The sequence below is a fragment of the Furipterus horrens genome, unplaced genomic scaffold, assembly GCF_987537825.1.
Source record: "Furipterus horrens unplaced genomic scaffold, mFurHor1.1.pri manual_scaffold_2, whole genome shotgun sequence".
NCBI classification, from domain to species: domain Eukaryota; kingdom Metazoa; phylum Chordata; class Mammalia; order Chiroptera; family Furipteridae; genus Furipterus; species Furipterus horrens.
In genome coordinates this window covers 55948754-55967040 of record NW_028327172.1, presented here as the reverse complement: position 1 = coordinate 55967040, position 18287 = coordinate 55948754, and the positions used below count along the sequence as shown (strand labels likewise).

At 37.5% G+C, this 18287-nt stretch overlaps 1 pseudogene; it reads left to right on the top strand.

The window, feature by feature from the left end:
• The first annotated feature begins 17494 nt into the window (after window positions 1-17494).
• LOC150018597 (large ribosomal subunit protein uL6 pseudogene) lies at window positions 17495-18071 on the top strand (annotated as a pseudogene).
• The last annotated feature ends 216 nt before the right edge of the window (window positions 18072-18287 follow it).

Here is an 18287-nt window from a genome sequence, read left to right as displayed (position 1 = left end):
TATTCTGCCTATTCTGTCCTGGCTTGTGACTGATTATGTAGATGTCTATTTAGCCTAGAACTCTGGGCACTACGGTCATGTCATATCTGTCATATCTATCCTTTTACCTCACACAAGTTATATTCTAGTACCTTGTGCAGAGTTAGGTATTCAGTGCATTGCACTAAACTCATCATAACCCCATGGATTTGGTAGTTTATAGAACAAGTTTTTTGTTTTGTTTTGTTTTAAATTTGCTATTGAATTTCTAGGCGAACATGGGATTTTCAAAAAATGTTATGTGTTCTCTTGATGAGTAATTCACTATTTCTTTAAAATGTGGTGATTTGGGGAAAAGTAAGAATTTCTGATAGTGAGTGTGTTATTTGTGGCTAAGCATATTTAACCTTAATATAAAAATAAACTAAAGCAGAGATGTAAATGTGCAAAGGGAAAACTCAAAGTTGAAGCTAATTACACATTTTCTCTTATATGTAGTTATAAATACTAATAAGTGAGCATGGCTCAGCCTTTTAAATCTTGAAGTTGACCACTAATCCTTCATTAGATAGTGGGTATAAGGTCTGTTACTGCTGCCAAGTGATGCTATGTTCAGGAAAATGGTGGAATGATATTCTTCCCAATGGGAAAAGCAGATCAGGCTCACTCATTTATTTATTCATTCAACCAGAAATATTATAACTATTGAGAACTCACTATGTGTCAAAGATACAAAAATGGAAGAGACATAGAACTTATTCTCAAAGCCTAAAGAGAAGAGACACAATAATGGAGAAAATAAAATGGAATAACAATTGCCAAGAGAGCCACTTAAACTAGAGTCAGAAGGCCATTGAGAAAAAGAGGCCTATGCACACCTCATGTCTCAGTTCTGAGAACTGTTGTTACGTTGCTAGCCTTTTACTAAACTCAGCTGAAGGCTGAACAACAAAAATCCTGGATCCATGATTGCTACATGGATGGATATGAACTTTTACTTCCTTTTCAACATGACAACCAGACCATATTCACCTTGAAAGGAAACAATTCATTTTGACAGTCTCCTTCATTTGCATAATGGCTTTCACCAATCCCAACTGCCCTACACAACATCCTTCATTTATATGGAGAACTGAAGTGAGAATAGTTATTATGGTTTTGCTCTTTATAAACCCTATCTTTCTTTGTTCTCCATAGAGCAAAATTTAGGTTGCTGCCTGAGTCTGCAACCAACATTGCAATCTCTCCCATGTTCCAATAAAAGCTTTTTATTTTTTATTTTAGCCTAAACCTTATTATTATTTTTTATAGAAACACAGGAATAAATAAATAATTATAATACACTGTGATGTGTGCTTAGATAGATATGTAGCACGGATCTGTGTTTAAGTAGCACTAGATTTAAAAATAATTATGAAGGTGACTCAATTAAATATAATTCTGGAAGCACGGCAGATATGTTTCCCCTTGTGATAATAAATTATTAATTTTTTAATATGCTTTATTGATTATGTAGTTACAGTTGTCCCAATTTCTTTCCCTTTGTTCCCCTCCACCCAGTGACTCCCCTCCCTCCAGTTGTTCCCCAACTTAGTCCATGCCCATTGGTTGTGCATATAGTTCTTCTCAACATCTTCCTGTCTACTTCACTCCCTCCTACTATGCTTCTTAATTCCTTGACCATCTCCCTCCCTTTTCCCCCTTCCCCTTCCCTGCTGACCTCCCCCCTATATGTACCCATACCTATAATTCTTTTCCTACTCTCGTTGGCTACTTAGTTTGTCTTTGTTTCAATTCCCTAGCTTCTGTTGGTTGTTGTGATACAGCTTTCATTTTAATGTTCATAGTTTTGATCCTCCTTCTCCTAAACAAGTCCCTTTAACATCTCATATAACAGTGGTTTGGATCTGATGAACTCCTTCAGTTTTACTTTGTCCTGGAGGCATTTTCTCTGCCCTTCTATTATGATTGACAGCTTCACTGGATAGAGTAATTGTGGTCATAGGTTTTTGATTTTCATTACTTTGAATATTTCTTGCCAGTCCCTTCTTGCCTGCAGGATCTCCTTTGAGAAATCCGGTGATAGTCTAATTGGGACCCCTTTGTACATAATTCTCTTCTCTCTTGCTGCTTTTAAGATTCTCTCTTTATCCTTGATTTTTGACATTTTGATTCTGTCTTGGTGTGGTTCTCCCTGGGTCCAGTTTTTTTTAACTCTCTCTGCTTCCTAGACCTGTAAGTCTATTTCCTTCCCGAAGTTAGGGAAGTTCTGCTTCATTATTTTTTCACATAATTTTTCAATTTCTAGTTCTTCTTCATCTTTGGTCATCCCTGTGATTCAGATGTTGGCCCGCTTATAACTGTCCCATAGGTTTCTGAGACTCTCCTCATTTTCCTCACATTTTGTTTCCTCTTTCTGCACTGGTTGACTGTTTGTTCCTTCTTATGTTCTGATTTGTTGATTTGATCCCTGGTTTTCTTCCCCTCACCACTAGTTTTGTGTGTGTTTCTGTTCATTTCAGCAGGACTAGCCTTCATTCTTTCCCTGTCTTATTTAAGATATGCTGTTAGGCCTGTAAGCATTTTTATAACCAAAACTCTGAACTGTGCCTCAGAAATATTTCCTATCTGCTGAGCTGTTAGATTAGATATTTGCTGTGTGACTGGGATCTCTATCATGATCTGTGCCATCCTGATAATTTTGTGTTTACCTTTGCTTCCTGGGTGGGGTTGTAGGGGGCGGAGCCCAATGCACTCGTCACAACTGGGTGGCCCTTCTCACCATACTGTGGCATTTTCTGTAGGGGTGGAGGTACAAGATGGATTCCTGCCATTCACTCTCTGCTGAGAGACTGGGAGTCTCCTCCTCCATCCCCACCCCCTCCAGCCCTCACAGTCCAAGGCAATGGGGGTCTGCCTTACCAGGTGTTGGAATCGCAAGCTGACGGGTCTGGTCTGCTGCCAAGGGTGCTCCCCAGACGCTTCTTGCCTCCCCTTATATACAGGTGTCTGTGTTTACCCCGTCCTGCCATTAATTGCTGCAGCTGCCGCCACCAGCACAGCTTGACCTCTCCATCCCGGCTGCACCCCTCCTACCTATCCGGACGAGCACCACTTCTTTATAACTTCATACATTGGACTTTCATTTATCTTCTGGAACTTCTGGTTATTTCTGGTTTAGCGGTAGTTGTATTCTTTTTAGCTGTGGAGGGAGATGGAACATGTCAGTCTAGGCCTCCATCTTGGCCGGAAGTCTCCTGTGTGTGTTTTCCTCTGTGTCTTAGGTAGACTCTTAAGAAGCTACACCATCGTCTCTCGAGACGGACGGCTGCCAACGACGACTTAGGTAGAGCTGTTGCTCTTGTTACATTGTAAGGGGCAGAACCTTAGGGACTGGTCAGTACAGGACTACCTGTTTCACCATGTTGTGGCGCTGCATGTGGGGGAGGGGTCTGAAACAGAACAATGCTGCTTGCCCAGCACTCGCCCCTTTTCCAGGCACTTCTCCCACTTCTGTATGGGACTGGCGCCTCTCTAGCTGTTGCCCTGGATGTCGTTCCCAGAGTGGATGGGTCTGAGGATGTTCTAGGACTGTGGGAGCCCTTTAAACAAGCAGACTCTGCTGAGAGACTGGCAGTTTTTTCCTCCATCCCAACCCCCACTGGTTTGCATAGTCAAAAGCAATGAGGCTTGATTTTCCCCGGTGCTGAGACCGTGAGCTGTGAGGTCCAGTGAGGAGCTGGGAATGCTCCCCAGGTGTCCCTCCTGACTTTTTAAAACGTGTAACTGTGCTTTCTGCCAGCCTGCCACTGCTGCCACCGCCACACTGCGTCCTCTCCTCCCCGGCCCCATCTCTTCTACCTGTCTGGATGAGTATTTCATCTTTATATCTTTGTTTGTTGGACTTCCATGCAGTTTGATTTTCTGGAACTTCTGGTTGTTTCTAGTTTCGAGGTAGTTGTATTCCTTCTTAGTTGTGGTGGGAGATGCAGCATGTCTGTCTATGCCTCCATCTTAGCCAGAACTAAATTACTATAGAGTATTAAAATGATGAAATGCCTTATCTCAAATCAGTTCTAGTGGAGCTAAAATTTAGTTTTATGTGCATTGACTTTCAAATCTCAGACTTTTAATACCTCATTATGTCCATTTTATTAATTAAAGTTATTACATGTTTGCAATTTAAAGAGTACTTTTTAAAAGTCAAGTTAGTTCATGAACTGGTGAATGGATAAATAAAATGTGGTATATCCATACAACAGAATACTAATGCACCATATAAAAATATGAAATGTGAATACATGCAGTACCATGGATAAAGCTTGAAAACATTATACCAAGTGAACAAAGCCAGACACAAAGGGCCACATATTGTATGGTCACATTGTATGAGTTATGTAGGGCTGCTAAAACAAAGCATCACTAAGTGGGTGGCTTCAAAGAACAGAAAAGTATTGTTTCACAGCTCTGGAGTCTAGAGACCTGAGATCAAAGTATTGGCACTCCCACACTCCCTCTGAAATCTGGAGGGGAGACCCCATCCATGCATCTTCCCAGCTTCTGGTGATTTGCTTACAATTCTATGTATTTTTGCCCTCCAGCCATATGGCATTCTCCACTTGTATATCTGCATCTCTTCTCCTCTGATAAGGGCAACAGTCATAGTGGGTCAATAGTTAATTCTACTTCAGTGTCCTCAACTTAATTACACCTACAACAGCCTTATTTCCAAAGAAGTTTATATTCTGAAATACTCGGGTTATGACTTCAGTATATATTCTTTTTGTGGGGACACAATTAAATCCATAACACCAGTTATATGAAATATCCAGAATAGGCAAATTCATGGGGACTTGTGGTTGTCAATCTTGGGCAAGAGGGGATGGAGAGTGGCTGTTTCATGGCTATTAGGTTTTCTTCTAGGGCGATGAAACTGTGTCAGAGTTAAATAGTTGCAATGATTGTACAGTATTTTAATTGCACTAAGTGACGCTGAATTGCATGCTGTGGTGGTAAATTTTATGTTATGTTTTTCACCACAATCTGAAATAAACAAATGAATAAACAAGCAAATAAATAAATATCATGTCAAATTACTCTTGTTTCCCTTAATCACATGTAAAACATGTCCACCTTCTATTTTTAGAGTTCTACTCATTTGTGGATTCCCTGTCCTATTAATTCTTTCCTACCACAAACCCTGGAGTCAGTTTATTGCTGTAGTTCTCTTGGCTTTCTTGGAATGTCCTCTATACCACGTGTTTCTTTTCCTCATTTAACCCAAATTACTCTAAATACATTGTTTCTACTCTGGAGTTTCATTAGAAACTGACCTTCCTTGTGTGTTAATACCCAAAAAGAGCAGTTTGGTTTGTCCTATCTTTCTCCTGCTGTAGAATTTAATATCCACACATAAAAAGTGGTCATGTCAAATAATTTCTTATCTCTGAAATGAAAACACATGGCTATTTTTCTCCACATCAATTTTAAGGTCTCCCCAGTGTTAAGCAAGTTTCACTCTAACTATTTTGCTTTGTTGTGCTCTGGGAACTCACTCAGAGTGACAGGAACCAATCCCAGCTGCATCATGAATCTTGGTAGCAGGCAGCTGGAGAGTAAATTAAGAAGACAGCAAGCAGGGAAGAGTTTGTTTGCAAGTGGAACAAAAAATGACAATAAAGTAATGTGTGGAACAGGAGGGTTAATCTTTCTTGTTTCCAAGGGCAATTCTTCCTCAACTCCTTGAGATTATATATTTTACTTTCTTTACATCTAATTTTTAGCTGAACAAGCAAATAATGGCTACTTTAAATTTGTGGTAGTAATAATAATAGTAATAAATAACAACAGTTAATGCTGGGAAGTGGACCTTATTTCCCCTTAGTCTTATATTTCTATATGGAGGGATTTTAACTAGATTTACATTCCATAAAATTGATGAAAATCATTGGTCTGTGTTTTAGAATTATGTTATTAAACTGTAGCAATCACTGGGGATTCATTCTTTTTCATTTTTTTTTTCATTATGCCCCAGACCAGCATGAGACAGCATCCCTGGGCAGGGAGATCTGCTCTGTGCACACAAACTTTCCTTGAATATATTTCCACAGTGCACACATGCAGAAGGCTTGGGGATAATGCTAGCAAGCCCTTTGGCCTGCAGGTCAAAGGTACACACACCTTGTAGCTTATCAGAAATAACGCTGACATTTCTCCCCACCTATTTTGTGTGCACTGGTTCCAAATTAAGAAGATGCAAAAGGAATATGAATATGTATTAAAATTCAAATATTACAGCTAATATTTATTGTACCTTTCTTATGCGCCAGTCATTGTGCTAAGCTTGTTATCTCATTTAATCCTCACAAACGCTGGAAACAAAGTGGTGAGAATTTATTTCCTCTTCTTAAATAATTTTCTTCATCATTCAATTTATGTTTCTTTAGCAAAGGATGTTTATTAATATGACCCTACTTCACCTGGAGAAACTTAACCCACCAATCTGAATTCTACTTCTCAAGCATAAAAAGGTTTGGGAGAGCATTTTACTCAGAGCACCTCAGAGCAAAGGCCAGACCTCCTAGAAATACTTAGATGGTCACCAAGAATACTAATCCATGCTATCATCCTGCTAACTCCTAGGAAGAGATTCATGCTCACTGGAAATAAAATCATTTGTAAATTTTAATTATTCAAAATGATTCTTTGTGATAACACACCTATTCCAAAAAAACCTCTCTTATCCTGTTTTCTCAGCTGAAGAATTTTTATTTGACTTGCTCTTTTACCTAGTGCTCATTACAGCATTATTCCTAAATAATTAATAACACAAATCTATATACTGGTACACTGGAGAAACTTTAGAATTGTGTGACTAAAGATTTTTAAATGCTTTTAGATAAAAATCTGAATTTACAACATTTCCACCAATATGTAAATATCCAGTCTTAAAACATAATTGTTCAGAAAGCAAGCTCATTGCTAAGCCTACTGAAGTGTTAATATCCAGTAGAATTAAGTCATGCCAATGTTAAGAACATAGAGATGTGAAAATTAACATCTTTCTGCAGAAAAAAACAGAGACAACTGTGGGAGAAAAATCAGACAGCTTCTCCTGATAATGAACCAAGGAAAACCATAGCCAAAACCCTGAGGGGGCTACTAGTCCATCAACATCATTTTACCTTCAAAAAGCTCCCACTTTGCCCACCCCTCAAGCAATTCACACTTAACTCCTAGAAACCCAGCAGCAGCATTTGGCTCAAGGTGAATACATCTGCATAGATTTCCTTGTGGGTGATTTTATTACTTTCTCTGCCTTGTCTCCCACTTATAGTGCACACTGACAAGTCACAACACCACTGTGGCTTTGACAAGCAGACAAGTCTAAACTGGAATTTCTTAAAAAAAAAAAAAAGTGGCACTACCTTGAGAATAGGTTCAGAACAAAGCAGAAAAGAGACAAAAGGATGATGGGGGCGGTTATTCTTTTAACTCAGGAGTTATAGGGGGTATTATAAGCTTATATGCTCATTATATAATTGTAACGTGATATCAGCTGGGTTTAGATGAATCACATATGCCGCGAGGGCCTCAATATCTCAAGAAGACAGGTAATTCCTGCCAGCTACATAGCATTAATACTTGCTCTTTGGAATGACACTAACATGCCCTTTTCCGTTTACATCAACATGCACTAAGAGAAGGGCAGTTGTTTCCAAGAGCCAAGACTGGTATTTTGGCGCTCCTGGCTCAAGGTCATAGGAGAGACTGCCTAGGAGTGTTCCAGTCAGGCAGTAGTGCCCAGAGTCTCCCTAGATGGTTGTGATATAGTGCCGAATAGGGACATGAAGCTAGTTGTAAGAAGGAAAGGGAATTATTCTAAGATGTTTCTTTCTTTATATTTATAGTGGAGCAGAGCAACTTTGAACACTAGAGGGAGGTCTGATTTTGGTCAGTTCTGCTTTGATTTTTAAAACAAGTATTTGAGTATTAAAAGAGAAAAGTGAACCTACTGTAGAGGACACACATTTTCTTTTTTTTAAATTGGTTACTAATGCATAGGGAAATTTATTTATTTTTTCTGTTGGGAGAATAAAGAGAGGTTTCACTTTCTTTCATCATTATGGAATGAGTCGGAGTACAGACTTTTAGCTTTAGAGTACTGATATGGATGGATGTATACTAGGTCTGTCCAGAAAGTACCAAGCCATGTAATATGAAAAGTAGAAACTTTTGTTGAAGAAGATACAAGATACCAGAAACATTGTACATAGGAGAATGACACCTCAGCCCCCTTCAAAGCAGGTGCCTTGGGACCTTACACAGTTCTCCCAATCGCCATCAACTGCCCCATAGTATTTTCCTGAATTTCAATGACAGTCTAAAATCTCTTCCTTTTCAAAGGTGATTTTAGTTTTGAGAAAAGCCAGAAGTCACAGGGCACTAAATCTGGGCTTTTGGGGGGCTGAATAATCTAGGTGATTTGATGTTCCACCAAATAATCTTATGAGATGTGATGCATGAGTGGGTGCATTGTCATGGTGAAACTGCCAATCACCAGTTGCCCATGGCTGTGGCCTTCTGAATCACTGAAGAGTTTCTGCAGAGGAATGTTCAAGCTTAAGGCAAAAATCTGATGCAGATTCATTGCTCTACTCACTCAGTCATTTTGAATTCAATGGCCACACAGTACACATGCTCAGTCAATGGTGTCTACTGCCCCCACTGACTAATACAGTGAAGTCATCATTGCTCATGCATGAGCATTCCAGCCCACTCACCTTGGCTGCCATGTTACATCGATGTCACACAAACCATTCTCATAATATTAACAATGGTTGGACTTTATCCAGACAGACCTTGCATGTGAGATCTTTCCAGTTAACTCAGCTTGAACCATCCTCACATACCTAGCATACACATTTATCCCATGATGTATTTTCTTTCACATGATCTCTGAAACAAGTACTAAACTTTTAAAATTTTACAGAATGGGAACAGCAATAGGAAGGATTGGGAGTTTGATAGAAATTTAGAAATATTATTTCTTCCAGAAAAGAAAGAAGAACAAAGCATAAATTATGTGCTTTTTTTCTCTAAATACATTAAACTGAACCAAATTTTAAATTATCTGCATAATAATTCCACAAAAATAAGCTTAACTGTTTAAGTAAAATTTTATTTAAGTAGCTCCTTGTTATATATACAAAAATGTGGAAAATGTAGCTGGGTTCTGAGAGCATACTTTTAAAATTCAAACTTGCTTTCATTTACTAATGGCCAATAATAGATAGATAAAAATGACAGAGATTCTAAGTTAAATAACATTTTAGCCCTGCATTATATATTTTTTGTCTCATCACTATAAAAGGAACATTTTTAGAAAAAATGTTTTTCAGTTTACACTCATCTTTACAGTACAACCCTATCATTTTTAAGTTTTTTTCTTTATATTTTAGTCTTAGAATAGAATTAGACCCATGAATTTTAAGAGTTATATTTTGTTCTATACATAGAGTATATAATTTAACTCCACAAAGGCGTATATGTGAGAAACATCCTATTTGACCCATTCATGATGAAAAATTCTCAGCAAAGTGGGAACAAAGGGATCATACCACAACATAATAAAGGCTATGTATGATAAGGCTATGTACGATAAACCTACACCCAACATTATATTCCATGAGCAAACACTAAAAACATTTCCTTTAAGATCAGGAATAAGAAGGATACTCAATTTTACCACTCTCACTCAACATAGTACTGGAAGCTCTAGCCATAGTGATCAGACAAGGCAATGAAATAAAAGGCATCCAAATTTGAAAGGAGGAAGTGAAACTCATTATTTGCAGAAGACATGACATTGCGCATAGAAAACCCTAAAGAATTCACGAAAGAAATACTAGGTCTAATAAATGAATTAGGCAAAGTGTACAAAATTAATATCCAGAAATCAGTGGAATTTTTGTACACTAATAATGAACCATCAGAAATGAAAAACAAGAAAACAATCCCATTTACTATTACAACAACAACAATAACAAAAAAAACAAGGTACCTAGAAATAAATTTACCCAAGGAGGTAAAAGACTTGTACCCATAAAACTATACATTGAAGAAAGAAATATAGAAAGATACAAATAAGTGGAAGCATATACTATATTCATGGATAGGAAGAATTAACATAATTAAAATGTATATACTACCCAAAATAACCTATAGAGTCAACACAATTCCTATTAAGATACCAATGGCATATTTCACGGGTCTAGAACAAATATTTCAAAAATTTATATAAAACCAAAAAGGATCCTAAATAACCTCAGCTATCTTGAGAAAGAAGAACAAAGTTGAAGGTATGGCAATACCAGGTATCAAACTATACTACAAAGCCACTGTAATCAAAACAGCATGGTACTGGCACAAGAACAGGCATATGCATCAATGGAACAAAACAGAGAACCCAGATATCAACCCACACCTTTAAGGTCAATTAATATTTGACAAAGGAGGCAAGAGCATACAACAGAGTAAAAACTGTTTCTTCAATAAATGGAGTTGGGAAAACTCACCAGGTACATGCAAAAAAAAAAAAAAAAAAAAAGGAACTAGATCACTAACTTACATTATACACCATAATAAACTCAAAATGGATTAAAGACTCAAACCTAAGTCATGAGATCATAAAAATACTAGAAGAAAACATAGGCAGTATAATCTCAAACATCTTTAATAGCAATATTTTTGCCAATATATCTCATAGGGCAAGGGAACAAAGGAAAAAATAAACAAACAAGACTGTATCAAACTAAAAATCTCCTGTAAAGCAAAAGAAACCATCAACAAAATAAAAAGGGAATGCATCGTATGGTAGGACATATTTGTCAAAGATATATTTGATAAGGGGCTAATTTCCAAAATGTATAAAGAATTTATAGAACTACACACACACACACACACAAATCCAGTTTAAAAAATGGGCAAAGGACCTGAATAGACACTTTTCCAAAGAGTACAAATGCCCAACACACATAAAAAAATGCTCAACGTCACTAGTCATCAGAGAGGCAAATTTAAAACCACAATGAGGTATCACCTCACACCTGGATACCATTAATATATCAACAAACAACAGGTGTTTGCAAGTATGTGGAGAAAGGGGATCCATTATGCACTATTGGTAAGAAAGAAATGAATGCAGCCACAATGAAAACATTATGGAGTTTCCTCAAAAAAATTAAAATACCATTGCCTTTTGACTCAGCATTCCCACTTCTGGGAATATATCCTAGGAATTGCAAAACACTGATTCAAAATAATATATGCACCCCTATTTTCACAGCAGCATTATTTACAATAGCCAAGATCTGAAAAGAGCCCAAATTCCCATCAGTAGATGAGTGAATAAAAAAGCTGTATTGCATTTACACAACGGAGTACTTCATGGCTCTAAGAAAGAAGGAAAAAAAGAAGGAACTCTTACCCTTTGCGATAGCATGGATGGACCCTGAAATTATTATGCTAAGTTAAACAAGCCAGTTGGAGAAATACAATTAGCATATGATCTCATGTTTATGTAAAATATAATTCACAAAATAAACTGGTGAACAAAATAGAACCAGAAGAAAACATAGGCAGTGTATTCTCAGACAGATTTAATAGCAATATTTTGCGAATATTGTACATGGAACAGAATGATGGATGTCACAGGGGAGACGTGTGGGAGGGACTAGAGAAAAGAAGTTGAAGAGATAACCAAAGAACATATAAGCATAGCTCATGGACACAGACAACTGTGTGTTGAAGGCCAGGGGTGGGGGGCAAGGGCTGGGTGGAGGTGGGCAAAAAGGGAGAGAATGGGGGACAGCTGTAATAGTGTCAACAATTAAAAAATTTATACTAATTTTAATTAAATGGATTCTAATTTCAAGCCTCATTTCTGACTGCTAAGAAATGTTATCTCAATTATTATTATCCTCACTCACCTACTACAAGCTGTGTGAAGGTCCTGTGGTGTTTGGTATACTAAGATTGGAATAAAAGATTTGGCATAATACATTTGGGAAGCCCTTCTGATATCAGGTTTTGGTAAGGTGTCTAGTATTTTGAATTTGAGAGCTCTATTTTTTTTTTCAGAATAACTTTAAACCATGGTAATTCTCATTTATACCTACACCCCCTAGATCTGCCACCTTTTCTTGAGGTACTGAAAAGAAATTAGGTCTTGTGTCCCAAATCCTTTCAAACCCAAGATCTTGCATTTGCTTATCATCTTTCAGAGGTTTGCAGACATTTCTTTCTTCTTAAAAAACTCACTGTCTTGTTTCCCAAGAGTCACTTTTGTCCCAGGAGCTCAGACTTTCCAAATACTAAATCCAGAAAGTAAAACTATCTGCAAACAACCTCTGCTTTCAACTTGGTAACAGAAATCTTTCTTGAGTAAGGAAAAACAGAAGTTCTAATGATTCTCTTGGATTATTGGGTGGAAAATATTTTAAGAACAAAATACATATTAGCATCTTAATATATGATCCTGCCACATATGTTTCTGTGTTTTTTGAAATTTGTGCAATAAACATTATTTTCTTATTTAAGAAAATATATGTTTATAAAGTACAATTCCTTTTGAGTTATTATAACTAGAAACGTTTAAGCAAATGATGTAATAAAAAGGGTTTCTCAAAGGGAGGTGTAATTGATAACTTGCTTTTGAGACTTTTTAAACCAAATGTGATGTGATTTTCCAATCCCATTGTTTCAATAGCATTGTTTGCCTATGTATTATTTAAAAATAACAATCAGACTTCCAGCCAAGATGGAGGCCTAGACTGACATGCTCCATCTCCCTCCACAACTAAGAAGGAATACGACTACCTCAAAACTAGAGACAACCAGAAGTTCCAGAAAACCAAGCTGCTTGGAAGTCTAATGTATGAAGTTATAAACAAGTGGTGCTCATCCAGACAGGTAGGAGGGGCGAAGCCAGGGTGGAGAGATCAAACTGTGCTGGTGGCAGCAGCTGCAGCAACAAGTGGCAGGACATGGTAAGCACACACACTTGTATTTAAGGGGAGGTGATAAGTGCCCGAGGACCACCCCTTGCTGCAGACTAAACCCGTCAGCTCTTGATTCCAGTGCCAGAAAAGGCAGACCCCCACTGCCTCAGAGTGTGAGGCCCAGAGGGTGTGGGGACAGAGGAGGAGGCTTCCGGTCTCTCAGTAGAAGGTGAACGGCAGAAATCCATCTTGGACCCCCGCCCCCACACAAAGCACCACAGTGTGGTGAAAAGGGTCGTCCAGTAGTGACGAGTGCACAGGGCTCTGCCCCTGATAGTGTAGGAGGTGTGACAGCTCCACCCAAGAAGGAAAGATAAACAAAAATGGTCAGGATGGCAGGAATCATGATTGAGATCCCAATCACACAGCTGACCAGAAAGCAACTACATGAATTAACTGACGAACAAATAGGAAATTTTTCTGAGGCTCAGTTCAGAGCTATAGTCATACAGTGGCTTACAGAATTAACAAAAGATTTGGAATAAGACAGGGAAGGAATTAAAGCTAATCATACTGAAATGAATGAAAACACATACGAGACAAGTGGTGAGGAAATAAAACCCAGAGATCAAATAAACAAATCAGAACATAGGGAAGAAACAAACAGTCAACCAGTGCAGAAAGAGGAAACAAAAAGTAAGGAAAGTGAGGAGAGGCTCAGAAACCTCTGGGACAGCTATAAACAAATGAACATTTGAATAATAGGTTTGCCAGAGGGTGAAGAAGAACTAGAAATTGAAAAATTATGTGAAAAAAATAATGAAGCAGAACTTCCCTAACTGGGGGAAGGGAATAGACTTACAGGTCCAGGAAGCACAGAGAGTTCCAGAAAAACTGGACCCAGGGAGAAGCACTCCAAGACACATTATAATTGAATTGTCAAAAATTAAAAATAGAGAGAATCTTAAAAGCCGCAGGAAAGAAGAAAAGAATTATGTACAAAGGGGTCCCAATTAGACTATCACCAGATTTCTCAAAGGAGATCCTGCAGGCAAGAAGGGACTGGCGAGAAATATTCAAAGTAATGAAAATCAAAAACCTACAGCCACAATTACTCTATCCAGCAAAGTTGTCATTCAGAATAGAAGGGCAGAGAAAGTGCTTCCAGGACAAAGTAAAACTGAAAGAGTTTATTAGATCCAAACCACTGTTATATAAGATGTTAAAGGAACTTGTTTAGAAGAAGGAGGATCAAAACTATGAACATTAAAATGAAAACTGTATCACAACAACCAACGACAGAAGCTAGGAATTTAAACAAAGGCAAACTAAGTAGGCAATGAGAGTGGGAAAAGAATTATAGGTATGGGGAACATATTGATGGGAGGTCAGCGGGGAGGAGGAAGGGGGAAAAGGGAGGGAGATGGTGCAGGAATTAAAAAGCATAGTAGGAGAGAATGGAGTAGGATGATATTGAGAAGAAATATATGCACAACCAATGGGCATGGACTAAGGGGGCGGGACAACTGGAGGGAGGGGGGGTCCCTGGGTGGACGGGAACAAAGGGAAAAGAAATTAGGACAACTGTAACAGCATAATCAATAAAACATATTTAAAAAAATAATCATGCCTTACCTTATTTTGGAAATGTTTAAAGTTTCTAAACCTTATTGAATATCTTAATATTTTAAGTATCAATTTTGATTTCTAGACTTTTAAACCAAAACAGGCCAATGAACATTCTAACATTAAGGTATCTAGTAAAAGTAGGTGTTATTAGAGTTCTACAAATTGACTCTTGAGCAAGGATTATATTCCAATAATGATATTTTATGACCAATATGGCAAGAACATCAACCAATAACAGCAGATGTATGAGGTAATTATTTAAGAGTTAACTAACCACTCTGATCCTGGGATGCATCACCAAAGTTGTCTGGGTTGACTGAGATGATCACTATATAATTCATTCTGTCCAAAGTTGTATTTAATAGTTAGGTTCAGGGGAACATATTTTTCTAGTTTATTGATAGATTTGTTGGATTAAGCTGTCATCTCCTCTTTTAGCTCACAATTTAGTCAATATTTGGAGCAATAAAATACCAACAAGCATCTACAAGTGTTCTGATACAGCTGATGCCTTTCAAGGTCTCTAATTTGTGCCATGAACAGGCTTGCTGACACAGATAAGTGTGAATCCTCATAATCAGGAAGCATTGGTCTGACAGAGAATTCATCAATGGTGAACTGAATTGATTATGCCAGGAAAAAACATACCCAACCTCTTAGAGAAATAGGTACTTGGTCTCTGTTCTGGCTGCTAGGTCATGGACAACTTTAAGGCCAGTTCCTTTTACAAATGGCCCTATGTTTGTTTTGTACTGTGAATTTTGTGGTCTCTACCTTAGAATTGAATAGAATATTGGCTACTATTCTCTAGACCAACAGTGTCCAACAGAACTTCTGTGATGATGGATGTGCTCTATATCAGTGCTGTTTAATTTAATATGCTAGCCACTACATATATGTGGTGACTTCACTCTTAAATGTAGCTGCTATGACTAAGAGACTAATTTTTCTTTTCCTTTAAGTTTAATTGATTTAAATTTGAATTCAAATATACATTTGGGGCTGACATATTGGAAAGCCCAGGACTAGACTCATTAAAACTTTAGTAAGCAGAATTTCAATTAGCAAGCAGTTTATTCTTTATATTTGAGATTATATACTGATGAGGTTGGAAATTTCAAGACTACATTCAAAATAAATCTTTTGATTGAATAAATACTTTCCTGTCAAGGATATGAACTCAAAAACAGAAAAGTGCTTCAGTTAATTGTGACCATTAATCATTAAATATCTAAAATCTGCATTGTCTGCCTGTCATACAGGTAAACTCTAGTTATTGCCTACCATTTCCCCCTCAAATAAATGAGATTAACAGTGGAACTATGACTAGAATTCCATCAAGTCCAAGGCAGAATCAGGAGGAGGCAGCTGGATAATTAAAAACTCAAGGTGATATGGAGGGAACCTTGGCAAGATCTGTGCTCAGCCAAGACTCTGTGAAAAGCAGAGCTGAATATGATGCAAAGGCCAGGTATGAGATGCACAGAAATTACTCTTATTATGATAAAAATAAAACTAATAATAGCAAGCATTTGTTTGCAGAAATTTCAATGATGGGCCCTGTATTAAGGACTGTCAACATTACAGAAATAACAAATAACTTTTACAATGACTGGCTATTAAAACAGGGGTTTCCAGATGGCAAGGAATCAGTTAATTACCATCTTTAGGAAGATGACTTATGTTTTTTTATGATTATCAGAAGCTTTTATAAGAAGTGGTCCAAGTTAAGTTTTACTTGTTTTGCCTAATATACTAAATTAAGTTTCACTTATGTGGCTTAAATGATTTTGTCTGCTCAGGGAATTTTCAAGTCCAGGCTCTATTTTGTGTTTAATTTTAACAGTAACTAACATGCATCATTATCTTTCATCTGGCAACAACTCAAAGAATCAAGTGCTAATAACATTCCCATTTTACAGAGATTAAATATTTTAGTCCATGATAGTCAAGAAACAAATTGGATAGACGGGAGTGGGGCAAAAGGATTTGGAATAATGAAAGAAAAATGTATAAGAAACCAGCAAACAGACACAGAGAGATTTGAAACTAGATTAGCAGAGAAATAAAATAGAGAAATAGTATAATGAAATATGAAGCTAGTTATAATTAGTGGAGTGTATCAGCAACTACACTTTAAGAAGATGTCTAATTAAAGAAAGATGGTTCATCTGGTATTAGCCAATCCACAAGTTGGTACTGTGTGAATTTATACCAACCTCAAACTTCCTCTGATAAGACAGATTAGACTTCACAAGGTTGCATGGGAAGTATCACTGACTGTTTATATAATCTCAGTTTGTTCAGAAAAACAGAGGAAAACTGGCATTGACTTAGTCTTTTGTAAACTGCATTGAGCTGTTCTAATATGTCAGCTTTTTAAAACTATTATGTGTTGCAAGATTTAATGACAGTTAAATTCTGCTTCCATTTTAATAACTGTATCTATTAGAACCAATTACATATCAAGTTCATATGAAAGAACCAAAAATAGAATTAAGGGAAAGTCACCACAGCATGCATCTTAAGATTAGCAGTTACATAATCTGCAGCAGTAATTATTAAACTGCAGTGGAGCTGGCAGAGGGGGCAGAACAGAGACTCCCAACACTGCCACCCCTGTGATCCCACCTGCACATGCACAGATTCTTATATACATCCACATGGTCACCTGAGTTGAGAACTATCAGAGGATTTAGGTGACAGCCAATATCATGGTATCGGAAATCCTAAGGATTTGATTTGCTCCATCCTGAGTCTTTAGAAATGTGCATAATATCTCCAAACACTAAAACGACAAAGTGCACTAATTTTAGAGATCATTTAAGAAAAACAAGCAAACAAACAAGGAAAGACACTCTCTCTTTGCCACATCTACTACAAGGATGAAGACCATTCTCAACAATGACTGTCGACATCCCAGAGAATGTTGACATCACTCTGAAGGGACACACAGCTATTGTGAAGGGCCCCAGGAGCACCATGTGAGGGACTTCACTGACAGCTGTGTAAAGCTCAATCTCCTTGGAAAGAAAAAGAAGAGGCTCTTGGTTGACAAATGGTGGGAAAATAGAAAGAAACTGGCCACCATTTGCACTATCAGGTGTCATGCACAGAGCGTGATCAAAGGTGTTACACTGGGCTTCCATTACAAGATGAGGTCTGTGAATGCTCACCTCCCCGACAACGTCATTATTTAGGAAAATAGTTCCCTTGTTGAAATCAGAAATTTCTTTGCCAAAAAAATACACCTGCAGGGTTCAGATGAGATCAGACATTGCTTGTTTAGTATCTCAAGCCCAGAAAGATGAGTTGATTCTTGAAGGAAATGACATTGAACTTCTTGAGCCTGTATTAGATTCAGTTGCCTTGAGTCTGCAAGCCACACCAGTTAAAAACAAGGATAGCAGAAAAATTTTTGGATGGTATTTGTTTCTAAAAAGGAACAGTTCACCAGGCTGATGAATAAGAGCTAAGTTGTCCAGCTATAGAACCAGGAAGATGTCAAATGATTCCTCATATTTATTGTACAGATGCAATAAAAGCTCTTATTGATAAGGGGAAAACAAACAAACAAACACTTTTGTTACTCATATTCAGATCTGGGAATAGGCTGTTTGGGGGAATAACTCTGGGTGGTTTTAAGTTTGTGTTTTTGCACAGGAACACAGCTGTTAT